The 24,777-nt window shown below is 43.2% G+C and overlaps 1 long non-coding RNA gene across 2 annotated transcripts; it reads right to left on the reverse strand.

The window, feature by feature from the left end:
- Window positions 1-191: 191 nt before the first annotated feature.
- Window positions 192-24,777, reverse strand: LOC122231394. 2 transcript variants are annotated; one of them, XR_006208614.1, is made up of 5 exons: window positions 24,404-24,777; window positions 19,711-19,785; window positions 14,931-15,074; window positions 1,603-1,837; window positions 192-925 (listed from the first exon to the last, which is right to left on the reverse strand). It is a non-coding gene; the product is annotated as an uncharacterized LOC122231394 (long non-coding RNA). The 2 variants fall into 2 exon arrangements; XR_006208613.1 differs by lacking the exon at window positions 192-925 and adding an exon at window positions 1,189-1,221.

Raw genomic sequence — 24,777 nt, forward strand, 5'->3', positions numbered from 1 at the left:
TGGAAAAGGGAAACACTTAAGTGCTAGTTTATCGGCCCAAAGAAGCTATGACAAAAAAAAAGACAAAAAACAAAAAACACAACACCCATCCCACCCACAGACTTCTGGTCAGAGTATCAGCTTACAGGGGCAAGTTTAGCCTGTTATAAATTAAAGGCATAGAGATGTTGCTTTATTTGCACATTTGCGGAGGGAAGAGGGGACGGTGCAATACCGCAGCAGCTGCCTTTTAGAAGTTTCCAGGGAAACTCTGAAAGAGAACAAAAGCGTTTTCTTTTTAAAGTGTCAGAACATTTGCAAACTGCAGAGGGGCAACGAAGAAAAGCCTGCGACGATGTGCAGTGTTCATATTTCGGTGTGGCTCCAGTCCTGGCTTTTAGATGAGGAGGAACGACTCAGGGGTCGGCGGCGCGGTGCTGTCTCTGACCCCTTCCAAGCCAGTCCTGTCTGTCCGCACTTGGGAACGGTGCCCGAAATAAAGTAAAACTTTAACAAGGGCTTTTAGCACAAGGACCGTGTGAACGCATCCCATTCAGAGTCCTCGTTTATGCACTTAACTGGAACGTGTGATGTTTTGGAATTTCCTTGCCCCTATCATTCTAATGGCTTTATGATAGTTCATCCAATGGCTGTTCCGTAACCTATGAAAGCAGGCCCCGGCCTTGGACGTGATATCTTACGAGGACTGCCGTGACGGACAACTTTGTGCATAAACGGGAGCACCATCTGTCAAAGAAGAGTCCAGCCTCGCCACCTGTCGGGTGTGGGGCTTCCGCACTGTCCCCTCTCTCTCCGTTAAAAAGCAGTGCTTACTTGAACGAAGTCTAATGATCCGTTTCGTGGGTTATTCTAACCCAATTTTTCTTCACTCTTGTCCCTCTTCTCATGTCTCAGGAAGTGATTTCTCACCTTGTGAGCAAGTGCACTGGCAAGTTAAAAAAGAGGACAAACTTTGGCTTAGGTACCTTTTGCTAAGTAATAGAAAACAGGTGATGCAGGACTGTAAGAGCCTGGGTGAGGTTTATTTAAGAAAATCAGATGGGGTGCCTGGCTGGGTGGCTCAGTCAGTTAAGCGTCTGACTCTCGATTTCGGCTCGGGTCACGATCTCACTGCTCGTGAGATCAAGCCCCACGTTGGGCTCTGTGCTGGCAGCCGGGAGCCTGCTTGGGATTCTCTCTCCCTCTCTCTCTGCTCCGTTTCCACTCATGCTCTCTGTCTCTCTAAAAATAAATAAACATTCAAAAAAAAGGAAAATCAGGTTTAGACACTGCCTTTAACAATATATTAAGTACTCTTGTATTTTCTCCAGATACATTTTATGTTGCTATTGTTTTGTATACTATCATTAGACACAAAGTAACTGCGTGTGTGACAATAGCAGCTGACAACTCTTGTTTTAAGGCAGGGAAAAAAATTTACAAGCCCACATTCTTATTCCTCTGAAAATAGCTCTCTTAAAAGCTCCTGGGGGCCCCGATATTGATATTATTACTCTTTCCTACTTCATTTAACTAATCACCTAGGCGTACAATTTTAGAGTATCTACTAGAACAACAATGATCAAAGCAGTTAACAGGAACTAACATTAACTGAGCGCTTACCGTATGCCAGGTGCCGGTCTGAGTCTTTGGGTGGATAGACTGATACACTTAATCTTAGCAGAGGGAGGATGTCTAAAATGCAGATCCGGCGGGACTCTTTGAGGAGGTCGCAGCCACGGGAACGGCAGAAGGAGACCACCCCGGCACGAGCGAAGGGCCCCAAGTGTGGAGGCGCATGGCTCTTCTGCTGTGGCTGGGGGTTAGTCAGAGAGCGGGAATATGGCATCGAATCCAGCTGGAAGACAGGGACGAGATCCAATCCTTATCTTAAGAAGCCCACACACATTTTCCACTTGGAGGTAGATTGCACACGAAGTGGGGTGTGCTCACAAAGCACAATTGATGCTGTTGAGGCAGTGGATGGTGGTAGCCTGGTGGAGATCATGGAGTGGACAGAAGTAGACTCAGGATGCATTTTTGGAAATGAAATTGACAGTACTTGCTGCTAAATTGCCATAAAGGATGCAGGATAAGGGGGTAACAAAGACCCAGCTCTGGGTTTCTTATCTGAGTACGAGGCTAATGGTGCCATATTCTACAATGTGCAAATCTGAGGGAGTAACTGATTCATGGGTAGGGAAATGGAAGGTTCTATTCTTACCTTGTCATTTGCCAAAATTGATACTCTGACCAAAAATAAAGAACACAAAACTGGAAGGTTGAACTTTTTAGTCATTTTTTGTTTAGCAAGAAGAGACCAGGCAGACCTAGGGCTAGGTTCAGACACACCTAACTAGGATTGCCCTTTTCAGGTTGCGTGACCTCAGTCAAATTCCTTGGCCACTCACCACCATTCGATGCTTCAGTTTTCTCATCTCTAAAAAGGAATTAATGTCCAGTGTCCCACAGAGCCGTTGATAGATTGGGTGTATGGCTCCTAGCTCAGTTTCTGGCACATAGCAATTCCATTTCTTTCTTTCTATTATTATTAATTTATTTATTTTTAAAAATTTTAAAGTTTATTTATTTATTTATTTAGGGGAGGAGGGAGAAGGAGAGAATGAGGGGGGAGACAGGCAGAGAGAGAAAGAGAGAGAGAGAGAGAGAGAGAGAGAGAGAGAGAGAGAGAGAATCCCAAGCACGCTCCACGCCATCAGCACAGAGCTGGATGCGGGGCTTGAACTCACAAATCATGAGATCATGACCTAAGCCAAGATCAAGAGTTGGAGGTTTAACTGACTGTGCCACCCAGGCACCCCGATAATTCCATTTCTTAAATGTTAGTTGCAGTCCTTTGAAATAACCTCACAAGATAATGCTGTTATGTGCAATGAATTCTTCCTTGTGGGGTTCCTGTCCATGCCTTAGCCTGGGTGACAGGCTATGACATAGATCAAAAACACCTGAAAGGCAGTGGTGCCCCCAGATGTCTCTCTTACCTGCTGTCTGAAGTTCCACATTTAAGTGTTTCATTCCTTTGGGAAGGCTTGAACTGAAACACCCACCTAGTTTTATTATTATTATTTTTTAATTTGTATTTTAAGTAGGCTCCGTGCCCAACATGGGGCTTGAACTCACAACTCTGAGGTCGAGAGTCACATGCTCTACCAACTGAGCCAGTCTGGCACCCCAACCCTTACTGAAATACCAATGGCCTTGCAGAAGAGAACCGTTTAAAGCGTATTTGTCAATAACAGAAAGTCACCATAATATAGTGGTTAAGCACATGGATGCTGGAGCCAGGCTGCCTGGGTTTGGATCTCATTTTTTGTCACTTATGAGCTGTGTGACCTTGGGCAAGTTACCTGACTTCTTTGTGTCTAAGTTCCCTCACAGGTGAAATTGGGACATTAATGATTCCTACCATATGGAGTCACTAAATGTTTTCATGGAGCTAATGTATATAAAATGATGCCTAGAAAATAGTAACCACTATATAAGTACGTGTTGAATAAAATACAAAGAGTTCAGGTGTTAGCAACAGATGACTTTGAGGAAGCGAGAGAAAGGCAAGGCTGGGGAGGCAAAGGGGGGGCTGAGGTTGCCGGGTGTCTGGAGGAAACAGGAATATGACACCGTGGACAATCATAGCAGAAGGTGACAGCAGACCTTTCTGCTTCTCAGTTTTGTCTTGTCAAGCCCCCAAAGCAAAAATCCCAGCGTGGCCCCAGTCCCAACTACCAGAGCTCAGTTTTTCCCACCTGAGACGCAGCCTTGAATCCAGGGTGCGCTCTGGCAAGATAACATGCGTTTCTGCTGTTTTTGCTTCCATCTGTGGAACTCTCTACCTGGAGACATGTCAAGGTGTCCTCTACCCGCTTGATGTGGCTTGAGTGCGTGCTTTCCTATGGCTTATCAAGGTTTTGACGGAAATCCGGCCATAAGGCTATTCCAAAGCTTCAAGCGATGCTCATCATTTCCGATGTTATTTGAAGTGGACTGGGAATGTGTGAGTTTCCTTTCTTGTCCCCTCTTAAAGGAAAATGCTTGGTGGGTTGTTCTACCTAGGTGACAGTTGGTTTTTATCGTTAATCTCCTACTGAGCTAAACTAGGAACAGAGAACATCAGCCTTTTGAGAAAAATAGGGCGGGAAAAAATCGGTTATTGAATTCCCAAACACCCGGACCCGTAGTAGCATCTAAGGAATACCCGTCTGTTTTTTCCAAGGGCAGTGCGAATGTGAAGGAGCTAGATCACTCAGACCCTGCTGCTGGACTGTAAAATGGTACGGCCACTCTGGAAAGCAGTGTGGCTGTTTCTCAAAAAATAAATATATAGGGGAGGGTGGGTGATGGGTATTGAGGAGGGCACCTGTTGGGATGAGCACTGGGTGTTGAATGGAAACCAAGCTGACAGTAAATTTCGTATAAAAAAAATAAATACGCAACTGCCGTACCACCCAGCGATCGCACTCGTGCCCTCTTATCCCCATGAAATGACAAATTAACTGTCACACGAACACCTGTACTCAAATGTTCATAGCAGTTTTATTGGTAATATCCTCACATTGGAAACAACACAGGTGTCCATTCACGGGTGAATGGTCCAACAAACTGTGGCATCTCCATCCCATGGAGTATTACTTAGCAATACAGAAGGAATGAACTGGAGGCATGCCTCCGAGGTATTACAGGCTCAGTTCCAGACCACTGCAATAAAGTGAGTCAAATGACTATTTTGGTTTCCCAGGGCATATAAAAGTTATGTTTGCATTACACTGCAGTCTATTAAGTGTGCAATAGCATTATGGCTTAATAAAAAAAACAAGGTGTTTACCTTACTCACAAGATAATTTATTGCTAAAACTCACATAATGTTGTGATATTATGCCATAGTTTTTGCAAGGGGTACCACTGGAAGAAACTGAATACGAATGGAAGGGAACTCTCTGCATCCGTTCTTAAAGCTGGATGTGAGTCTACAATTATTTCCAAATAAAAGTTTAATTTAAACCAAGGAGAGAGGAGAAAGACTGTTAACTATCCCCAGACTCACCTTGAACTCTAGTAAGACCTAAATAATGCTTCTCAAGTTTCCCATATTCCACGCTCAAAAGAATTTCTAGTTATAGAAAGACCTAACCAGATCAGAAGTCAGGCAAATGAATGTTTTCCTTGCCACACAGTTATGTCCTCAGTTCACCGGCTGTTCCTTATGTCAACTCCACTCATTCAATGAGCATTTATAGTGCCACTCCTACGTACCCAGGACTGTACTAGGTGCCGTGGGTCCAGTGAGACAAATAATAGACTGTCTGTACCTGAATGGAGCTTACATTACAGCGAGGAGATGAACAATATATAACACACACATAACGAGACCATTTCAGGGAGTGGTAGGTACTAAGGATCCAGTAATGCAGTCATGTTAGCAGATGGAGCCTCTTTTGAGAGGAAAGTCAGGAAAAGCCTACCTAGTAAGTGTTTTGATCTGAGACCTAAATGACGGAACAGCGTCCCAGAGCTGGGGAGAAGAGCATTGCTGTATAACCTTTGGAAAGGTCACTCTTGCAGTGTAAAGAATACGTCGAAAGGCAGCAAGAATAGAAGTGAGGAGACCACTTCACAGGCCATTTCTGTGATGGTTCCCTCAACTAAGGTTTAGCAGCGGAGACAATGGTGCCGCTTTCTGGGATGAGAAAGACTGTGGGGGAAGGAAGGAATCGGTTTGGTTGGAAGAAAGAAATCAAGAGTTCTGTCTGGTCATGCTCATTTTGATATGTCTGATAGACATGTGCCTTGGGTCACAAACATTGTTCAGCCTCCTTCTTTTCCTCAGTCCCAGTCTGTGCTCCATCAGCTCTGTGCATTTCCCCACGTCCAGACTTTAATGGCATATCACCCTGCAAGGTGGCTTCCCACATGGCGGCAAGGGTTGAGATTACACATACCAGAAGTATGGAGTTAGCAACCTGAGGGTGGACCGTGAACAAAGGGAAATGGGGCTAAAAAGGAACCTGACAAAGTCTTCATGTTTCCTCCTCCTATGGACAACTCAAGGATATAATAGCCTCAAGCAGCTCTTCCAGAGAAGTCCCATATGTTGAGCGAACACAACTTCTGAGTGACCTCCTGGGTCTCTTGGCAGCCTTCTAAGGTGGAAGCCAGAATGATAATGCTGCTCAGCACATCGTATCACACCTCTGCCTCCTTTCCTTTTTTTCTCCTACACTCAATACCAAGGACTTGCACATCCTGATTAAAACTTCAGGATCCTTACTCCTTGCCTTGGGCTCTGTTTTACAGAGGACTCAATTAAGACAACCTCCAAACGGAGATGTTAATTAAGAAGTGAAAAGTCTAGAGCGCAGGAAGGAAGTCAGGATTGGAACTACTAACTTCCAAAACTACTAACTTGGGAAACATCAGAAGTTGCATAGTACTTAGGGCCAGAGGACTAATGCAGTCACATTGAAAGAGGGTGTGGATGGAAATATGGGTCAAAGAACAACCCTGAGACACTCTGAAACCTAATGTTCAGGCGGGGGGTGGCCGATCCAGCTGAGGAGAATTGAGAAAAAATAGTCAGCGAGGTAGAAGAAAATCTGAGGATGTGTAGTCAATCGAGGCGAAGGAAGGAGAGCATGTTGCAAGAAAAATGGGAATAAACAGGTGGGTCAAAACTAGCTGAGAGGTCTAGAAATATGAGAGACACTGGGTTAGGCAACAGAGAAATGAGAGCCTTGAGGAGAGCAGTTTCAGTAAGGAAGTAGGATTGGAGTAGGTTGAGGAGAAAAAGGGAGATGAGGAAGTGGAAGTAGCTTAACAACATAGACAAGTCTTTGAAGAAATTTAAATGGAAATGGGGAAGAAATAAAGTGGGTTACAGCAGGGCATCTGTTTGCTGGGCATGATAGCTGGAAAATGTGCGTGGGAGAAGCATAGCGATCGGTCGTCAAGAGACCTAAGTTCTAGTCCTTTTACTTCCACGAACCAGCGAAGGGGGCTCTAGGTAAATCAGTTCCCTCCCTGGGCATTAATTTCCTTCATTTGCCAAATCAGTTATCTCTCGGATTCCTTCCAGCTCGGAGGAACTATGTCCTGTGGAGACGGTGAAGCTGGCAGAGAAGGGAAGTAGGGTCCTCAAGATGACGGGGAGGGGAAGGATTTAACAAGATGGTGCATGCGAAGCACTTAGCAATGTGCCTGACTAATAGTAAGAACACAACATGCTTCATTTATTACTAGACGTAATAGAATAGTATCAGTAGCAGAAACTTGCAGAACATTGTGGTGCAGTGTTCTACTTACACACAAGAAAGTGCTGTTTGTATAAAAAAAAGGAAGGAGGAGAAGGGAGAACGGACCAGACAGTGTCTGGTGAGGCAGTGAGGACCGCGCTAGAAGCAGCCAGCAGAATCAGTTGTGGTATAGCCTTTATGACAGTGGCTCAGAGCTGGTGGCTTAGGTGACGTGAGGCTCCACCGAAATGGAAAGACATTCTACTTTAAAACATGCTTTGTATTTCATATAAAAAGTAAGGTAGGGGTACAAAGAGCCAAGAATAGCCAAGACAACCTCAAAGAAGAACAAAGCTGGAAGACGTACTCAACTAGATATGAAGAAGTTTTTAAAGGCACAGTACTGAAGACAGTGTGGCGTTGGCACAACAATAGACAAATGGGCAGAAAAGAGTCTAGAAACAGAGCCATGCACACATAGGCACTTGATTTATAAGAAAGGCAGCACCTCAGAGTAGTGGAGAAAGGACAGTCTTATCAATAAATGGTCCTGGGTCAAATGGATATCCAGATGGAGAAATAAGAATAAAATTCAACTCCTACCTCATACCAGGAAAAAAAAAATCAATCCTCTGTGGTCTGTAGATTGTAGGTGAAAACTTCTAGTGATAGCATAGGAGAATAACTCTCAAATACCCATAAACAGGACACAAAAATACTAACCATAAAGAAGTGCATCTATGTATTGCATTTTATTAAAGTTAAAAATGTTAGTTCATCCAAAGATACCATTAAGAAGGTAAAAAAAAAAAAAAGCCAAGTTACAGAGTGAGAAAGATATTCTGATAACTGATAAAAGGCTCACATTCACTGTATACAAAGAATTCTTGCAGAAGAAAAGAAAGCTACCTCATTTGAAAATAAACAGGCAAAAGACATCAATAGGTACCTCACAAAAATAGAATGGCCAATAAACACATGAAATGGTGCTCAATTAGTCACATGAGGGAAAACAAATGAAAATCATATCACTAAACACCCACCTGAATGAAAATGAATATAATTAAAATGACAAATAATACCAAGTGTTGGTGAGGATGTGGAACAGCCAGAAAAAGTACCCTGCCAGTGGGAATCTACAATGATACAGCCATTTAGGGAAAAGTTTGACGTATCTACTAAATGTAAATGTGACAAAATCCATCAAATCTATTCCTGGATATTTATCCAGCAGAAATGAGGGTTTATATTCATCAAAGACCTGCACAAAAACATTCTTTGTAACATTATTCATAATACTCTCAAGATAGAAACAACCCAGATATTCATCAAGAATGGGACAAATAAGACACTGTGGTATAGTCATTGAATGGAATACTCTACACAATGAAGATAAATTAACCATCACTATACTCAACATTGAGGAATCTCACACATACAGTGTGGAATGAAAGAAGCTATTTACAGAAGCCTACATTTTGTCTGACTTCATTTATATCAAGTTCAAAACCTGGAAAAATTCATCTCCAATGTTGCCAGTTAGAATAGTGATCCCCTTAAAGAAGAAGGAGGTAGTAGTGGGAAGGGTGTGAGGTGAACTCCGGGTGCTACTAAGTCCCATTTCTTGACCTAGAAGGTGGATGCCAGGATGTGTTTTCTTTGCAATAATCCATCAATAACTCACTTAAAGTTCGTGCACCTTCCTGTATGCATGCTCTACTTAAAACAGATGGTCTATCTATAGAAATGAAATTCGAGGGGTAACACTCATTTTAACAAATGACAAAATGTTTCTCCCCTCCTTGTTGCCAACATTACTCCCCCAGCCACATTCCCCACTGCATGAACTTGTTGTTCTCACCAAATGAGTCAGTCACAATGGAAAAAATTTAATGGACTTTTACAGATTCTTTTTTCAGTGTAATGTCTTCCTTGTAAGGTCTTTAAAAAACACGACCTTCAAATAAAACCACCAGACCTCACCCTCCCTCACTTTATGGGTATGAATGCTGAAATGCTGGGTCCAAGAACAATACTCATCCTGGGATCAGAAGGTGAATGTAGATCCGAAATGTATGCATTCATTCACCTGATAATATTCCCCCCTTCGCTGGTTCATGGAAGTAAAAGGACTGGAACTTAGGTCTCTCGACAACCGATCACTATGCTTTTCCCACGCACATTTTCCAGCTGTCATTCATTCACCTGATAATATTCATTCACATGCTGTAACTCAGATATTATTCTAGGCACTGCAGATACAACAGTGAACAACAGAAAACATCCTATTGTGGTAGAGATAGAAAATGCACATGAAAACAAGCAAATCCCATGCAGAGAAACAAGGCAGGGGGGCATGGGATAGCAGGAACCAGGGGTAAGGTTTTGCCACGTGTGGAGGGTGGTTAGGGAAGTTCTTGCCCAAAGGTGAGAGATCTGAAGGAGAAGAGGAGCGACCATGTGGGTGTCTGGGAGAAAGGTGCCCGGTGCAGAGGGAGCCTCAGATGAGGGCAACGGCCAGGGGGCCAGTGGGACAGGAGGGGAGTGAGCAAAGACCAGATCAAAGATGGGAGTCTAAGATCACGAGGCTTCCTAGGCCAGTCTAAGGGCTTTGGGCTTCCCCTCTGAGTGAGATGGGAGCCCGTGGAGTGTTTTCAGTAGAAATAATGACCTGATTTGACTTAAATTTTAAGAGTCACTCAGGGTGTTGGGAAAGAATAGACAGAAAAGCAGTAAGGGCAAAACAAGTGATTCTGTGACACAGGTGAGAAGCGATGTTTCCTTGGACCAGCTGTGCAGACAGTGAGAACTGGATATATTTTATGGTAGAGATAAACAGGGTTTACCATTTGGGTTATGAGACAGACAGAGGCCAAGGGTTTTGTCCTGAGCAGCTGGAAGAACAGATTTCTCATCAACCAACATGTGGGTGGAATGGGTGTGAGTAGAAGGTTCTGAAATACTGTTTGCGCATGTTAGTTTGAGACGTCTATTAGCCATCCAAGGGGAGATTGCAAGGACGCAGTGGGAGATAATGAGGCTGGAACTCGAAGAAGAAGTTGGGACTGAACATGTAACTTTGGGTGTTGGTGTATAAAGCCACAAGGCTGAATGAGATCACCTAGGGAGAGGATATAGGCAGAAAAGAGAAGTTGTCCAAGGAATGGCCCTCTGAGATCAGCCCTGCCCTAAATTCTGCTTCTGCTGCAGGAAGGCGATATATCCTCATGCTGGAAGAATTGGCCTCATTTCGCCTTGTGCCAGATGGCTGATTCACACTACAGGTGTGAGGATAAATGCAGCAATACAGTGTCCTGGAAATTAGAACCCAAAGGAGACCAACCAGTTAAAATTAAAATTTCTAGTTAAAATTTCTCATCTCCCTGACCACGGTTCAGTTGGGGTTTGAACTAGCAGCCTAGAGGCAAGCTTCTCCATCCTAGTACAGGTTTGCCAACTGCCCATGGCCTTCTCCTCTGGGGTTCTCTACGCCTGTCTCCAGGTCCCGCCCAGGGTATTCTTCTCACCCAGAAGAATGCTTAGTCCCTGGCCAAGCAGGACATCCTTTCACACTGAGCTGGAGACTGAGGGCTGGAGAAAGGGGCCCTCCAAGGCAGCAGGGGCTTGGATGGGAGCCATCCTACACATTTTACCCATTAGTTGCAAATCCTTTCATAATGTTTTCCATTCCCCTTATAATGAGTCATCAAATGAGCAGGGCCTCTGCTAGAAAGTTCATAAGAACCTTACAGGATTTGATGGTTTGAGCAAAGAGAAGAAGTGGCTGATGGTAGCCTTGCAAGGCTGCAGTCAGAACCTCTTTTCAGGGTTGCTCTTTATTTCTAAAACTAGATTACAAGGGAGATAAATGAAGAAGAGTGTTGAGGAAGCAGCTCTCCGAGTGCTTCCTCAGCTTCCCCGCTTCCTCAGCTTTGGTGTCACCACTCAGGCTCCCTAGGACTTATCGGAGGGAGTTCCAGCCAAGAAAAGCACCCACGGAGAGGAGAAAAGGTGGAAAAACAATAGCAGCAGAGATGGTGTTTATTGACGGAAACTTTCCGGCGCCCCACCTCACTTTCCAGAGACGCCATTTTTTTCCCATCTTAGCTGTCATTCTTTAAAATGATTCTAACATAGACTTGGTTGACCTGCCCACTCCTGCCCTCTCTTAGCTTGATTCTCTTTTTCCTTTTGTCTTCCTCTTTGTGGTAAAGGAGCAGTGGACAGACATAGCTGTTCCACAGCTTTTGAAGTCCCAGTTGGCGGGTGCCTGTCCCAAGGCCTCCCACTCTCCTTTTCTCTCACATTCACCAGAGACTCTACTCTTTCGCTTTTCTACCCAAGAGGGAAGGTGGGCCAAGGAGCCCACCACTTGAAAGCAGAGGCAGTGTTTATGTAGCTGGTGCCCAGCTGTTTCAGGATGGGGTTCCCTCCGAGTCAGCTCTGGGAACTCAGCACACAGTAATAAAAACTGAGGAGTTTGTGATCCCTGGAGAGTTGGAAAGACAAAACCCATTTTCTCTTATATTCAGTCAGGGTCCTGGAATACAAAAGTGAATTACAGTTTACTCTCTGCTTCTCGTAACTGGGAAGAAAGGAAATATTTTTGATGTGTCTAAACTCCACATGCAAACATTTCTGGAAGTCGGTGGAAAGGGTGCCTTTGTTGGCCCTTCTCCACGAAATGGTTCCTACTATGTATCAGGGGGAATTCTTAGCAGAATCCACAGAGGCAAGCATTAAAAACAATCTTTTGTGCTAAACAAAAATTTGCTAAAGACATTGATATTACTAGGTACCCTTTCTACTCCAAAGAGCTACCTCACGGTTCAGGCATCCAAAATTTTCATTCCTCATTTATTCATTCAGCATCTTTTTATTGAATGACTACTAGCCCAGGTTTGGTGCTATGTGCCTCAGAAAAAATGGAGAACAAGGCAGATGAGCCTTACAGTAAAAATGATGGGAGAGGCAAAGAAAATAAACACATCCAAATTATTACACATTTTAGTAAGTGTTATGAGGTATCTGTGGGCTCCTAGCCCAGAGGGTGAGGTTTGATGAATTACAGGCTAAACATAGAAATAAATGTGACTTGCATTAATGACTTGCTTTTACATGTAACTTAGGAAATATTCTTTGGAGAGTCACAACAGGATTTTAAAATGGAATCGCTTGCCCCAGAACTATAACATCAGCATTATCCATGATCTCACGAAGGCAGATCACATCTCCTAAAATGCCTTTCATGTGATGTGGCTTTGCCTCTGTGAGGGAGAGAAATCAAAGAAACAGCCCAATTGCCCCAACGACAGACTCTACTGGTTGTCTACCCAACAGCTGTCTATCCAACTCGCCCGCCTTTTTTTCCTTGATCTTGTGTAACGTCTGCAGAGGTCTTTGTGACATTGTTCCCGAGACAATGGTCTAAAATTCACTATTGGGAACTTGTTTGGGAAAAAAGTGGATAATGTCATCTCCTTAAGAGAGGTGGTATTATGGAGGTCCAAAGGAAGCGATGTAGTTTGACACTTTCTCTTCTTATATTGCTTTCCTGGACTTAGCAAATGAAAGCTATACCATAGCCCTCTGCTGGTCCTTATTTTAGCTCTCTGTTTTAGTTCTAGGGAGGGCTCTATAGTTGACCCAACTTGATACAAATCTCATCAGCACAGGACTTGTTGACCCACTCCAATTCTTTCTCTTTCTTCTATATCACCACTGACAAATGTGGACTCGTATGGGTGGTGCTTCCCCAAGAACACACATCAAGCTGAGCATAAGGGGGATGCCTCGGTGACTGGGTCATGTTTGTAAGGTTAGTTCCTGAATTGGTTTTCAGTCTTTCCACTTCTCCTCTCATCTCATCTTGATGGTGCCCTTACCACCTTTGCTGCCTACTAGTCCCATCCTGGAAAACTCCCTATCAATTAATTTGGTCCTCAGCCTGCCTGCTCCACATCTCATACTTGGACTAACACTCTCCCTTGTGAACTAGTGTTATAGCCTTTTGTTCTGAGCTGCCAGCATCCTTTGTTAGGGAGAAACCACTCCTCTCCTCTCCTCTCCTCTCCTCTCCTCTCCTCTCCTCTCCTCTCATCTCTGTCTCTGTCTCTGTCTCTGTCTCTCTTCCTTTAGGTGCTATGTCACATGGTCTAGTCTATATCCAGCACAAGAGTGGGAGTGAGGACAATCATGCAATTTAAAATCGAATCTGACTCTAAAACTTAACCAATAAATAATCCTATTGGTGAAAACTGGGTAGAAATAGTGAGGACGTGTTTGGGCTGTTAAGCTCTGTGGTTGAAAGAAATGAGGAAAAAACCAACTGAGCAGTGTAGGTAATACAATAGCCAGTGGCCAGTCCCCTTGGAAAGGCCAATGGGCCTGGTTCTCCACTGTGAAGTAACTTGGTCTTGATATAATCATCTCTTTGTGTTTCCTGAGCAGCTATAATCATATCTAGAACTGCTGCTGAATCCAATACTTCTGGGGATGAGCCCAGGTTTGAATAACAGCTATCATATAAAGAATGAAGTTATTATGCAGCTAGGTGGCCTCCTAGATTATACTGTCATCAAAAGAACTTTTTTTCTGGACACAGGCAGTGTTACCCTTTAGGAAAACCCGATATGAAATATTACGTAAACTGGAAAGTGACTATCTGCTTTTTAAAAGGAGTACCATATAATTCTTTTAAACCTGGAACAAAAATATTGCCTGCTGGAACACATTATTTTTCACACACACACACACACACACACACGGAGAATAACTCCAAAATAAACAAACAAAACCAAATGAGTGACTCCACTTATGGGAAGGTAGAGTAGATAAAGTTTTCCGTATTCTTCCTTGGAGGAACAACTGAAAAATACAACTAAAAACCCTGGACATTATATATTAAAGAAATGTAAGGAGATGCTAAAACGGGAGAGAAGAGGGTATATTGTCTAGGAACATTGGGACCCATGGGCAAACAAAACATTGATGAGTTTTCATCTCATATATCCCAGCCTTGGAGCTGAAGAAACTGGCAACCTGGAAACGCCAACAGGTGCAAACACACACACACACACACACACACACACACACACACCAAAAGTCTACTCCCTCTGGCCAAAGTTGTAGGAAATGAGTAGCCTAGCAAGATAGAAAACTTTTAGATAATAACTTCTCTACTCTAGACAAACACCACCAAAAAAACTATGACCCCACTCCCACTCAGCAAAGACCTGGTAGAAAGCTTAGACTCCACCTTCACCAGGCTGGAGCAAGCCCCCTAACATTACACCCCTACTTCCCCGATTCCCTCTCAGGGTGGTGTTAAAAAAAGCTAAGTAGGGAGCTAGGACTTTCATCCTGCCAGGTGGTAATTAGAAGCCCCATTCCAGTATTAGTGAAGACCAAGGAAACCTAGACTTCCATCCCCACTCAGCAATAATGAGGTGCCACCACCAGGCCCCCAAACAGGAGTGGTGGTAGAGGAAGCTTAGTGAAGAATCAGTACCACTGTGGCAGAGTGTGGCCACTCTTCCAATGGTACCAGTGAAGGCTACGTGGGAAACAGTAATGAGACACTCATCTTCCTCCAGGGAGATACCAGTGGAGGGGCACCCACCTCTGGCCAGCAATAATGAGGAGTCCCCATTGGGTATCAACAGAGGTCAAGTGGGAAACATGGCAGTAATTAGGCAGTGGACTTACCCCCTTCTCCTGCCAGAGAGATGTCAGCAGAAGCCAGCCAAAACAGAAGGCTTCGATAAGACTCAGAGTCTTATTGAATCATTAAGATTCAAATGCCTAGGTTCCAATTCCAATCATTCATCATACCAGGAACCAGGAAGATCTCTGAAAGAAAAAAGAAAATCAATAAATACCTTCACCTGGATGGCAGAAATGTAAGAATTATCTGACAAATATTATATGGCAGTCCTCAGAAAAATGCTTCAAGGAGCAATTAGGAACATATCTGAAACAAATGAGACTATTGAGTAGCTCAGCAAAGTCTCAGCAAATAAATGCAACATATAAAGAATCGAATGGAAATTTTAGAACTGAAACATATGATGAGTGAAATAAAGGCTCAGTGGATGGGCTCAACAGGAGAATGGGGAGGACAAAAGAATCAATGAACCGGAGGATGAAACAATAGAAGTTACCCAACCTGAGCAACAGAGAGACATATGCTGGGAAAAGTAAAACCAGAAATGAACAGAGCCTCAGGGTCAGTGAGACTGTAACAAAAGATTTAACATTCATGTCATCAGAGGCCCAGAAGAATAGAAAGAGGGCAGGGCTAAAAAGAAGTACCAGAGGTTGGAAACTTCCCAAATTTGGCAAAAACTACAAATCCACATGTTTAAGAAGCTGAGAAAACTCTCAAGCAAAGATTACTCAACTAAAGCCACCCTAAGATACACCACAGTCAAACTTCTGAAAACCAAAGATAAAGAATCTTGCAAGCAGTGAGACAGAAGCAGTGCCTTACCTGTAAGGGGAAAACAATTCAAATGACAGTAGATTTCTCAGAGGAAACTGCGGAGGCCAAAATGAAGCAACACATTTTCCAAGTGCTCAAAGAAAAGAATCGTTAATACAAAATCTTATATTCAGCAAAGATACCATTCGGTAACAAAGAGGAAATCAGTATATTCTCAGATAAAGGAAAGCAAGAGAACCTGTCAACCAGCCTTACCCTAAAAGAATTGCTAAAGGAATTTCTGTAAACAGAATAGAAGTGGCAAAAGAAGGAATCTTGGAACACCAGAGAAGAAGATGAATGGACATGGGAGGCACACATATGAGTAAACACAATAGACTTGCCTTCTCCATTAGAGATTTCTAAATTATGTTCGATAGTTGCAGCAAAAATTTTAACATTGTTTGATATGGTTCTCAACCTATCTAGAGGAAATATTTAAGACAATTATAAATGGAGAATGGTAAAGAAAAATAAAGAGTAATAAAGTGGCCATACGTCACACAAACTAGTAAATGTTGATGTCAGTAGACGGAGATAAACTATGCATATACAATGTGATACCTAGAGCAACCCACAAAAATACTACTATCCAAAGAAATGCACTCAAAAAGACTACAGATAAATACAAATGGAGTTCTAAAAAATGTTCAAGTGACCCCCAGGAAGGTAAGAAAGCAAAAACAGGGAGGTGAAAAACAGAGTAAAGGAACAGACAAGGCACATAACGGCAGACTTAAGCCCTGAGATATAAATAATTATAGTAAGTGTAAGTGGTCTACATATGCCAATTAAAAGGCAAAAAGTGGCAAAGTGGATTTAAAAACATGACCCAACTATAAGCAGGCTATAAAAATCTCCAAATATAATGATGTAGGCAAGTTGAGAACAAAAGAATAAATGGGTAGACCATGAAAACATTAATCACGTGAAAGAGTGACCACATTAGTATGAATTCAAGTAGACTTCACTGCAAAGAATATTACTAGAGCCAGAGAAGGACATTCTATTGATAAGAGAGTCAATCTACAAGAAGACATAGCAATCCTAAATGTGTGTGCACCAACCAACAGAGCAGCAAAATATGTGAAGCAAAACTGATGCAATTGGGAGGACAAAAAACCAAATCCATTGTTATTCCGGGATACTTCAACATCCCTTGCTCAATAATCGACAGAATACCTGGAGAGCAAATTGGCAAAGATGTAGTATTCAACAGAAGTTTCTTTTTTTTTTTTAATTTTTTTTAACATTTATTTATTTTTGAGACCGAGAGAGACAGAGCATGAACAGGGGAGGGTCAGAGAGAGGGAGGCACAGAATCTGAAACAGGCTCCAGGCTCTGAGCTGTCAGCACAGAGCCTGACGCGGGGCTCGAACTCATGGACCGTGAGATCATGACCTGAGCCGAAGTCGGACTCAACGGAAGTTTCAACCAATAGGATCTGACTGCCATTTAGAGAGCACTCCACCCAACGATAGCAGAAAATATATTCTTTTCAAGCGTCTAAGGAGCATATAGCAAGATAAACCACATCCTAGTCTATTAAACCGAAACAAAATAAACTCTCAAAAGTCCTTGTTAAAAGGATGAAAATATAAACTACGGAGTGGGAGGAAATATTTGTATATTATCTATTTGTGATATAATTTGGATCCAAAATATATAAAGAATTCTCAAACTTACTATAAACTGGCCAAAAAAGCCAATTTAAAAATGGGCAATATATTTGAACAGACAACTTGGCAAATAAAATATCAGATGCCAAATAAGCACATGAAAAAGTTCTCAATACTATTAGTCACTAGAGAAACGCAAATTAAATTATATAGAAATATCACTTACACACATATTCGAAAGGCGAAAGTGAAAGCTGTCTGGCCGTACCAAGTGTTGGCGAGGATGCAGAAAACCTAGAACTCTCACACCGGACTGGTGGGAATGCAAAGTGGCACAAACATTTTGGAAGACAGGTTCAACTGTTTGCTAAAAAAGTTAAACACACGCCTAACATGTGATTCAGCCATTCTGTTCCTGGGTATTTACCCAAGATAAATGAAAGTGCCTAAGCATACAAAGACCTGTTTATGAATGCCCATAGCAGCTTTATTTTTAATAACCCCAAAGTGGAAACAATCCAAATGTCCATCAACAGGTAAATGGGCGAACTGTTATCAAGTGATCACACAGCAACAAAAAGGAGTAAAATATTGATGCACATTTCAAATGGATTGATATCAAAATGATTTTGCTGCATAAAATAAGCCAGCCAAGCAAGAATTTATAATGTATGGTTCTATTTATATAAAATCCTAGAAAATGCAAAAGCAGACCAGTGCTTGTCTGGGGATTGGGGTGAGGGACAGATGGGGAGAGATGGGAAGGAGGGATTACAAAGGAACATAAGCAAATTGGCAGGTGATGAATATGTTCTTTATCTTGACGGGAGGGATGGTTTCATGGGTCTGTACATATGTCAAAGTTTATCGTACTATATGCTTTAAATGTGCACGGTTCATTACAGGACAATTATAAAAAATACACCTGTTAAAACAAAGTCTATGCTAATAAAAGTTTGACCGTTGGTCACAATTATTACAGAACTCTTTACCTCAAGTAGTATTTGTTGAGCATATATCTATTGCAATCAGTTATAATCAAACCACAAAATAACAGTAATGTAAAAAAATCTCTTCCAAAGTCATCAAAATTAATTGCAACATTTGACTGGTTTGAAGGAGTTCAGACAATTATCAAAAGATAATTCAAAAATACTCTTTTCTAAGAAAGCATAGAGAGTTTTAATTTGGGGATATAATGGTTATTGCAAATTTGTTATAATGAAAGAGGATAAATAGAAACAATTTTTTAAGGAGGGAATGAAGGCTCCAAAATTATAACTCTCTATTTAAAATAGTCTTTGGCTTACAAACCCTTTAACTGCACTCAACCTTTGAGATAAATACTTACCCCATAAAGTAAAAGGATACGTAGAACAAGGTGGTCAAACTGACCCAGAGCAGCAGCCAATGTCAATTAACATTATTGAAAATGTTTGTGCAGTTTTTTTCAAAGCTGTTGTCCTTTCCTTAGTTAAAACTTTATTTTTTTTTAAAAAATTCATTGACTAGATCCCAAAGTCCTACCCTATGAGTAGGTGGATTTATTCATGCAGGTACTGAGTTGCTTGTGAAATCTGCCCTGCTTGCTCACACCATAATAAGGTTTTTCCGAGGTCATATTATTACCTCTAATAACAGCATCAATACAATTTATAATGCTGATTTTTCTTCATGCTGAAGCACTGCATGTGTAGCCCTGAAACTGTGCACTGGCTGATTTTACCTGGTTCCGCCTGGGTTTTTTAATCAGCTAAGAGAGAAGGGTTTTCTCTAAATCCATAGCTATTACAAGATAAACCACGCCTAGCTCTGTGGGTAGTGTCATTGACTTACTATGCAGCAGTGATAAGCAGATGAACATTCCTCCAGACCCAGTCTAAAGCACAGGCAACTAAATCTTAAACTAAGATAGTATCTATGGAAAGAAAGAGGGTGGATCCTTATTGTAGTGTGGAAACAAAAGCAGAAGTTGACTCACTCGAGTGTGCTCATCCTCTAGACATGCTAGGACCTCAGAGCCTGGTAGAGGAAAAGAGAAGAAATCTGGGAACTGCCAGGCTCAAGACGAGGGCACCAAGATTGTAAAATAGGACTGGCCCTTAATGGGGTCCTGGATCAGCCATCGACATAATAGCAGGTGAAAAAGATGTGGCATAGGGCAGCATCTATATCTACGTGGAAGCCTTGGGGCAGAAACAGCTGCCCCAGAAACTAGGGTCTGTGGGCCTGATCTGGCTTGTCATCTGTTTTTGTAAATAAAGTTTTATTAGGACATGTCTGTTCACGCTACAGTGGTAGAATTGATACACTGTAGGGTGTACAAAGCCAAAATGTTTTATATCTGACCCTTTAACAGAAAATGTTTGGTAACTCCTGTCCTACCGGAGGATGAGGGTTGGAGTCAGCATTGTGGTCCCAGCTGCCATGTTTGGTTTGAAGACACATCCTAGGTGTGGGCTGAGGGAAAAGAGGGAAAAGATAAGGTATAGGCTGGATGTCAAAACCATAACTGAATGCTCTATAGTTCAGTACCTCAGGTATAGGCAGAAACCAAGGCAAAATTTCATTCCTATTGACAGGACAAACATGGTGGGAATTAAGTCAAGAATGAGGTTCGGTAGAATTGTGGGATTCAAGCTTACCTCAGTTATGGAAAATACCAAGTCTAGTACAGTGAGTCCAATTTTAGTGACCGGCTGGTGGGTGTGAACCAATGGTCAGTTTTAAGTGTTCAACGCTCACCAGAGCTGGAAGGCAGGGGCTGCTGCAGAAAGAAGGAACTATCAAGTCCAAATAATTTGGATCTTTCTTCTAGAAAATAGGCGTATGGTGTCATTCTCTCTATTTCCTCTTAAGTATGGTAGCTCGTCACCTCATCAACCCAAGGTGATGAGATTGAAATGTCTCCTGGGTCGGGTAACCAGGTTTAGCAAATAAAAATACAGGACGCTGAGTTTAACTTGAATTTCAGATAAACAATGAAAACGATTTAATATTAGTATGTCTGGCACATAGCATTTGACACATTTATGATAAAAATTCTTTATTTGGAATTTAAATTTAACCGGAATCCTGCATTTTGTCTGGTAACCTCATTCCTAGGACACTAGCCACCTTTGTTATAAATCGTGACTAAACAAACAATGTTTTGACTTCTGGGACAGCAAGAAATTTCTAGTCCTTTGGTTTCTCTTCTAGTCTTTTTTTTTTTTCCCCCTTCTCCCTCTCTCCACATACAGACTTCTTCTTTCTCACCTCTTTCCAGTTCCTCTCTATGACTTCCTTTCAAGGGCTGTCTGGCAGAAAGGACCAATGACATGTACCCACACTTCCAAGAATTATAATATGGCTTCAACTGCCATTGATTAAACCAAAAACAAGGCTGAAAACTGAGAAAGAAGAAGTCAATCTTCTTAATGTGACTCACAGGAAGGAAACCTGGTGAGCAGACAGTTGGATGATAGGCTTCTGACTCACAGAAAATTTCTTTGCTAAAGATTTGTAGACATCTATCACCGTTAGTTTGCCATTGACAAACCACTAACATTTCCCTAGGAGCACACAGAGCCTTGGCTTGAAAAAAACAAAACAAAACAAAACAGAAACACCTGGGTTTAGATTAACTGCTGGGCACTCGACGGTTCCAAACATTGGATTAAAGTGGGCATTCGGGGTATTTACAGAAAGCCTCAGGTAAAAAACAGAAGGCTCCAGGAGGGCCACGCTCAGGCTCGTGGTTTTAAAGCATTACGCCAGCGTTGTGCTCGGTGAAGATGTTCTTAGGAGAGATTCAGGAGAAGTCACGTCTGTGTGACTTGTCCCATGCTGCAGTCAGTGGAGAAGCCTCACCTCCAGTGAAGAGGATGTGGGCTGAGATTATTATTAGTCTCAGTGCTGGCTTTAAGAGCTTGGGTATTTTGTAAGATATGTCCAAAAGATTAAACTGGTGTGATTTTGCCATCCCCCCATCGATCATCTCTCTAGCAACACTTTCACACGGTAGTGGTGTTGGAGGTGCCCGTTTGGGCCTCCCTTCAAGAAAGCACTGGCCGTTCAGCTGTAAGGTGTGCAGTCAGCTTACAGCCTCCAGATATTAGCATCTTAGCCTCTGCTTCGTCTTTTGAGCTGGGGCAGCCCCCAGCTAATGCCTGAGCCACAGCCAGTGATAGGCCTGGCCGTTTCTTTTCAATGTGAGATTCCTCTACTGAGTGATCTGTGTTCTGGAATCCCCCACTGCACTGGCCAAAGCTTAGAGCGGTCTGAGGCTGTCCCTGTCCAATCTTGCTTTCTCCATCTTCTATCTTCACAAGTGTCACTCCCCGATAAATCTCTTACATTCTTAATTCTGTCCTAAGTGTCTGCTTCTCGGGGCGCACTTGACACAGCCATCAGGGCCCCAAGGAAGTGGGCAGGCCAGGTGCCAATCTAGCAAAGGAAAAGATATTTTGAGGGCAACATTCTTACCAGAAAGGAAGGCATGGGGAAAGGCCTACTCTTTCCTGCCCAGGACGGTACAGAAATGAGAAGAGTGGTGGGGGCAGGGTAAGACCTTCACATACTTGGGTGCCTCACCTCCTCCTTGGGGCCAAGCCCTGTTGGGGAGGGAACCATGGATGCGTTCAGAAAGGTATGGGGAGACTAATACCATTGGGGCAAGTGAACTATGTCCCCCATATAACCTGGAGGAGGCTGGAAGCGTCTACCGGAAGCCCCACATTTTTCATGGCTTGAGTAGGACACGGCAGCGTTAGAAGATGGAGGGAACTTGGTAGTCAGCGATGTGATATATCCTTGCGTTACCACGTGCCCTGCTGAAGGTCAGGGATGGTTGGCAATGCAGAAGCCTGAGGTTTGGAAATGGAGGCCAGTGAGATCAAGCAGTTTGATTTCTGGGAGGAAGGGCAGCATCAATGTCCCATGACTACAGATGCCATACCATGCCAATAAACAAACTAGACCAGGGGCAACTGAGGATACTAGCTGGGTCCAGAAACCCAGCAGGTGAGGCCACCAAGACCAGAGTTCGCCATGCTTATTCCCATACCCATAGACACATAGTAAGGACGCCTCCATCAACCAGAGGCTCAGGTGCTATGTCGGAAGACCAGGGGATAGTGGAAGAGGCCAAGATATGCTGACTGAGTGTGTAAGTCCAGGCTTTTCCTCCAAGTTCTATGTGGTTGGGAGGGGGCAAAGGTTTGATCAGTGGTAAAAAAACAAAGGAGCTGCATGTTTTTCCATGTCTGAGTGTGTCAGAATCAATTGGTGACCCCATTGCCCTTGAATAAAAACATTTTACGTTTTGAATGTTAGCCCAAGCAATGGAGTTAAGGAGAGGTCAGACTTAGCATCTCCTAAGTCATAGCTGAACAGCAACTTCCTGCAGAGAAACCTCCACGGGTTGGATAAATTACAGATTTGTGTATGGTGACTGTTGGGCTGCTCTCTGGACCGCATTTTTCAAAGGATGGGAGATAAACCACTGGTGATAGCCAGGGTGATTTTAGGTTGTGTGTAAACACCATCAATTAGCACTGAATCACACCCAAGTATCCCATTTTCAACTTCTTCAATTTCTCGGCCCTTCTAATCACATAAGAGCAAGTTTTGGCGGTAGCCTTGTCTCTGACCTCATGAGCACTTTCCAGTTCCCGTCTTTAACAAAGTGAGAGCAGGTGTTAGACTCAGAGTATTGGCGGCCTTCCATTCCCAGTCCATTCTGCATGAGACAGCCACCAGGACCCTTCAACAGAAGTCAAACAGTGCCCCTTCTCTGCTTAAGACCCACCAACACCTCCTCATTTAACTCACAGAGAAAGTCCAAATCCCTTCAGTGGTGCCGAGGCCCGACTTGAACTGACACTTTACGCTACAGCCCCATCCTCTTTCTTCCACTCACTTCCTTCCCTTCCTTGCAGTGGCCTCCGGTTGGTCTCGAGTATTCTTTCCCCATCACAGCACAGTTCACATCTCTATCTGTCAGGACTTGACTCAGATCCCCCTTGTTATTATTATCCTAGATGGCAAATCTCTTCTCCTTGCCCATCCTTTTCTGCTTTTTGCATGCGCATGCACGATATTATTTCACTTACTGGAATGTTTTTGGGTAATTTTGTCATTTGGTAATAAATTTGTCATTCTTATTTCCTGCCTTTGTCACCTGAATGTGAGTCCACGTGGGCAGAATTTCTGTCTATTGTGTTTACTGCTGTATCCCCAGGCCTAAAACAGAGCCTGGTATATAGCGAATTCTCATACATACTAATTGAATACATGAGTTCTCAGCTTGCTCCTACTAGTTATCGTCAATATCATGTCTTCCCTTTCTCAGTGCCTTGCTTTTTAATTCTCTTTCCTTTCCTGGCAAAGCAAATGCAAACAAAACAACAACAGCAACGACAACAACAAAAGCCCGCTAGATGCTATCATTCATGGAAATTCTGATATGTATTTACATATATATTTATGTTACAGATCTTCCTAAACTTACAGTGAGATTCCGTCCTAATAAACGCATCATAAATTGAAAATATCATAAGTCAAAAATGCATGTAACACCCCTGACCTACCGAATATCATAGCTTAGCCCACCCTACCTTAAACGTGCTCAGAATACATACCTTAGCCTACAGTTGGGCAAAATCATCTAAGGCAAGGCCCACTTGATACTAAAGTGTCGGCTGGCTCCCTCATGTAACTTATGAGTACTGTACTGAAAGTGACACACAGAAGGGCTGTGTGGGTGCAGGCTGGTTGTGAGCTTGACCCCCGCGATCGTGCGTCTGGCAGGGAGCTGAGGCTTGTTACTTCTGCCCAGCGTCACCAGAGAGGATCATACTGCGTATCATTAGCCTGGGGAAAGATCCAAATTCAGAAGTCCAAGTACGGTTTCTACTCAGTGTGCATTATTTGGGCACATTGTAAAGTCGGACACCACTGAGTCAAAGCATCATAAGTCAGGACTGTCTGTCCATTTTCCTTCTAGATGCAAGATTTGGCTTGTAGAACGTCAAGGGAAGAGAATGTGGAACATTCTTGGCCTAGCTGGTCTCTCTTATCCCCCTGGCTCCCATACCTCTTCTCTCCCTCCTGGCTGCCCCCTGCCTTTCTCCTGGTCAGTGATCCACGTGGTGAGCTCTTTGCTTCAGCAGATTGCAAATCTGGTCAGGGAAGGCTGGAGCCCTGGGCTGGGTGTCCCGACTTCCCCACGCCGCCTGGCTGTGCGGCCCAAGAAACACGTGCCAGGCTGGTTCTTCTGGGGCCGCGCCTCAGCGTCGCTGTTGTGCTAGACTGAAGCACAAACATGAACCTAGAACCCTGGAAGGGAGAGTGCGTCCTGGGAAGCCACCGCAGGCCCGGCTCCGCCCAGCTGGCTGACTCCCATTGTTTCCCCTCACCACAGCACCGTGTCCATGTTGTCAAGGAGATACGCAGGAACATTCCGATGGG

The sequence above is a fragment of the Panthera tigris genome, chromosome D1, assembly GCF_018350195.1.
Source record: "Panthera tigris isolate Pti1 chromosome D1, P.tigris_Pti1_mat1.1, whole genome shotgun sequence".
Taxonomy (NCBI): Eukaryota; Metazoa; Chordata; class Mammalia; order Carnivora; family Felidae; genus Panthera; species Panthera tigris.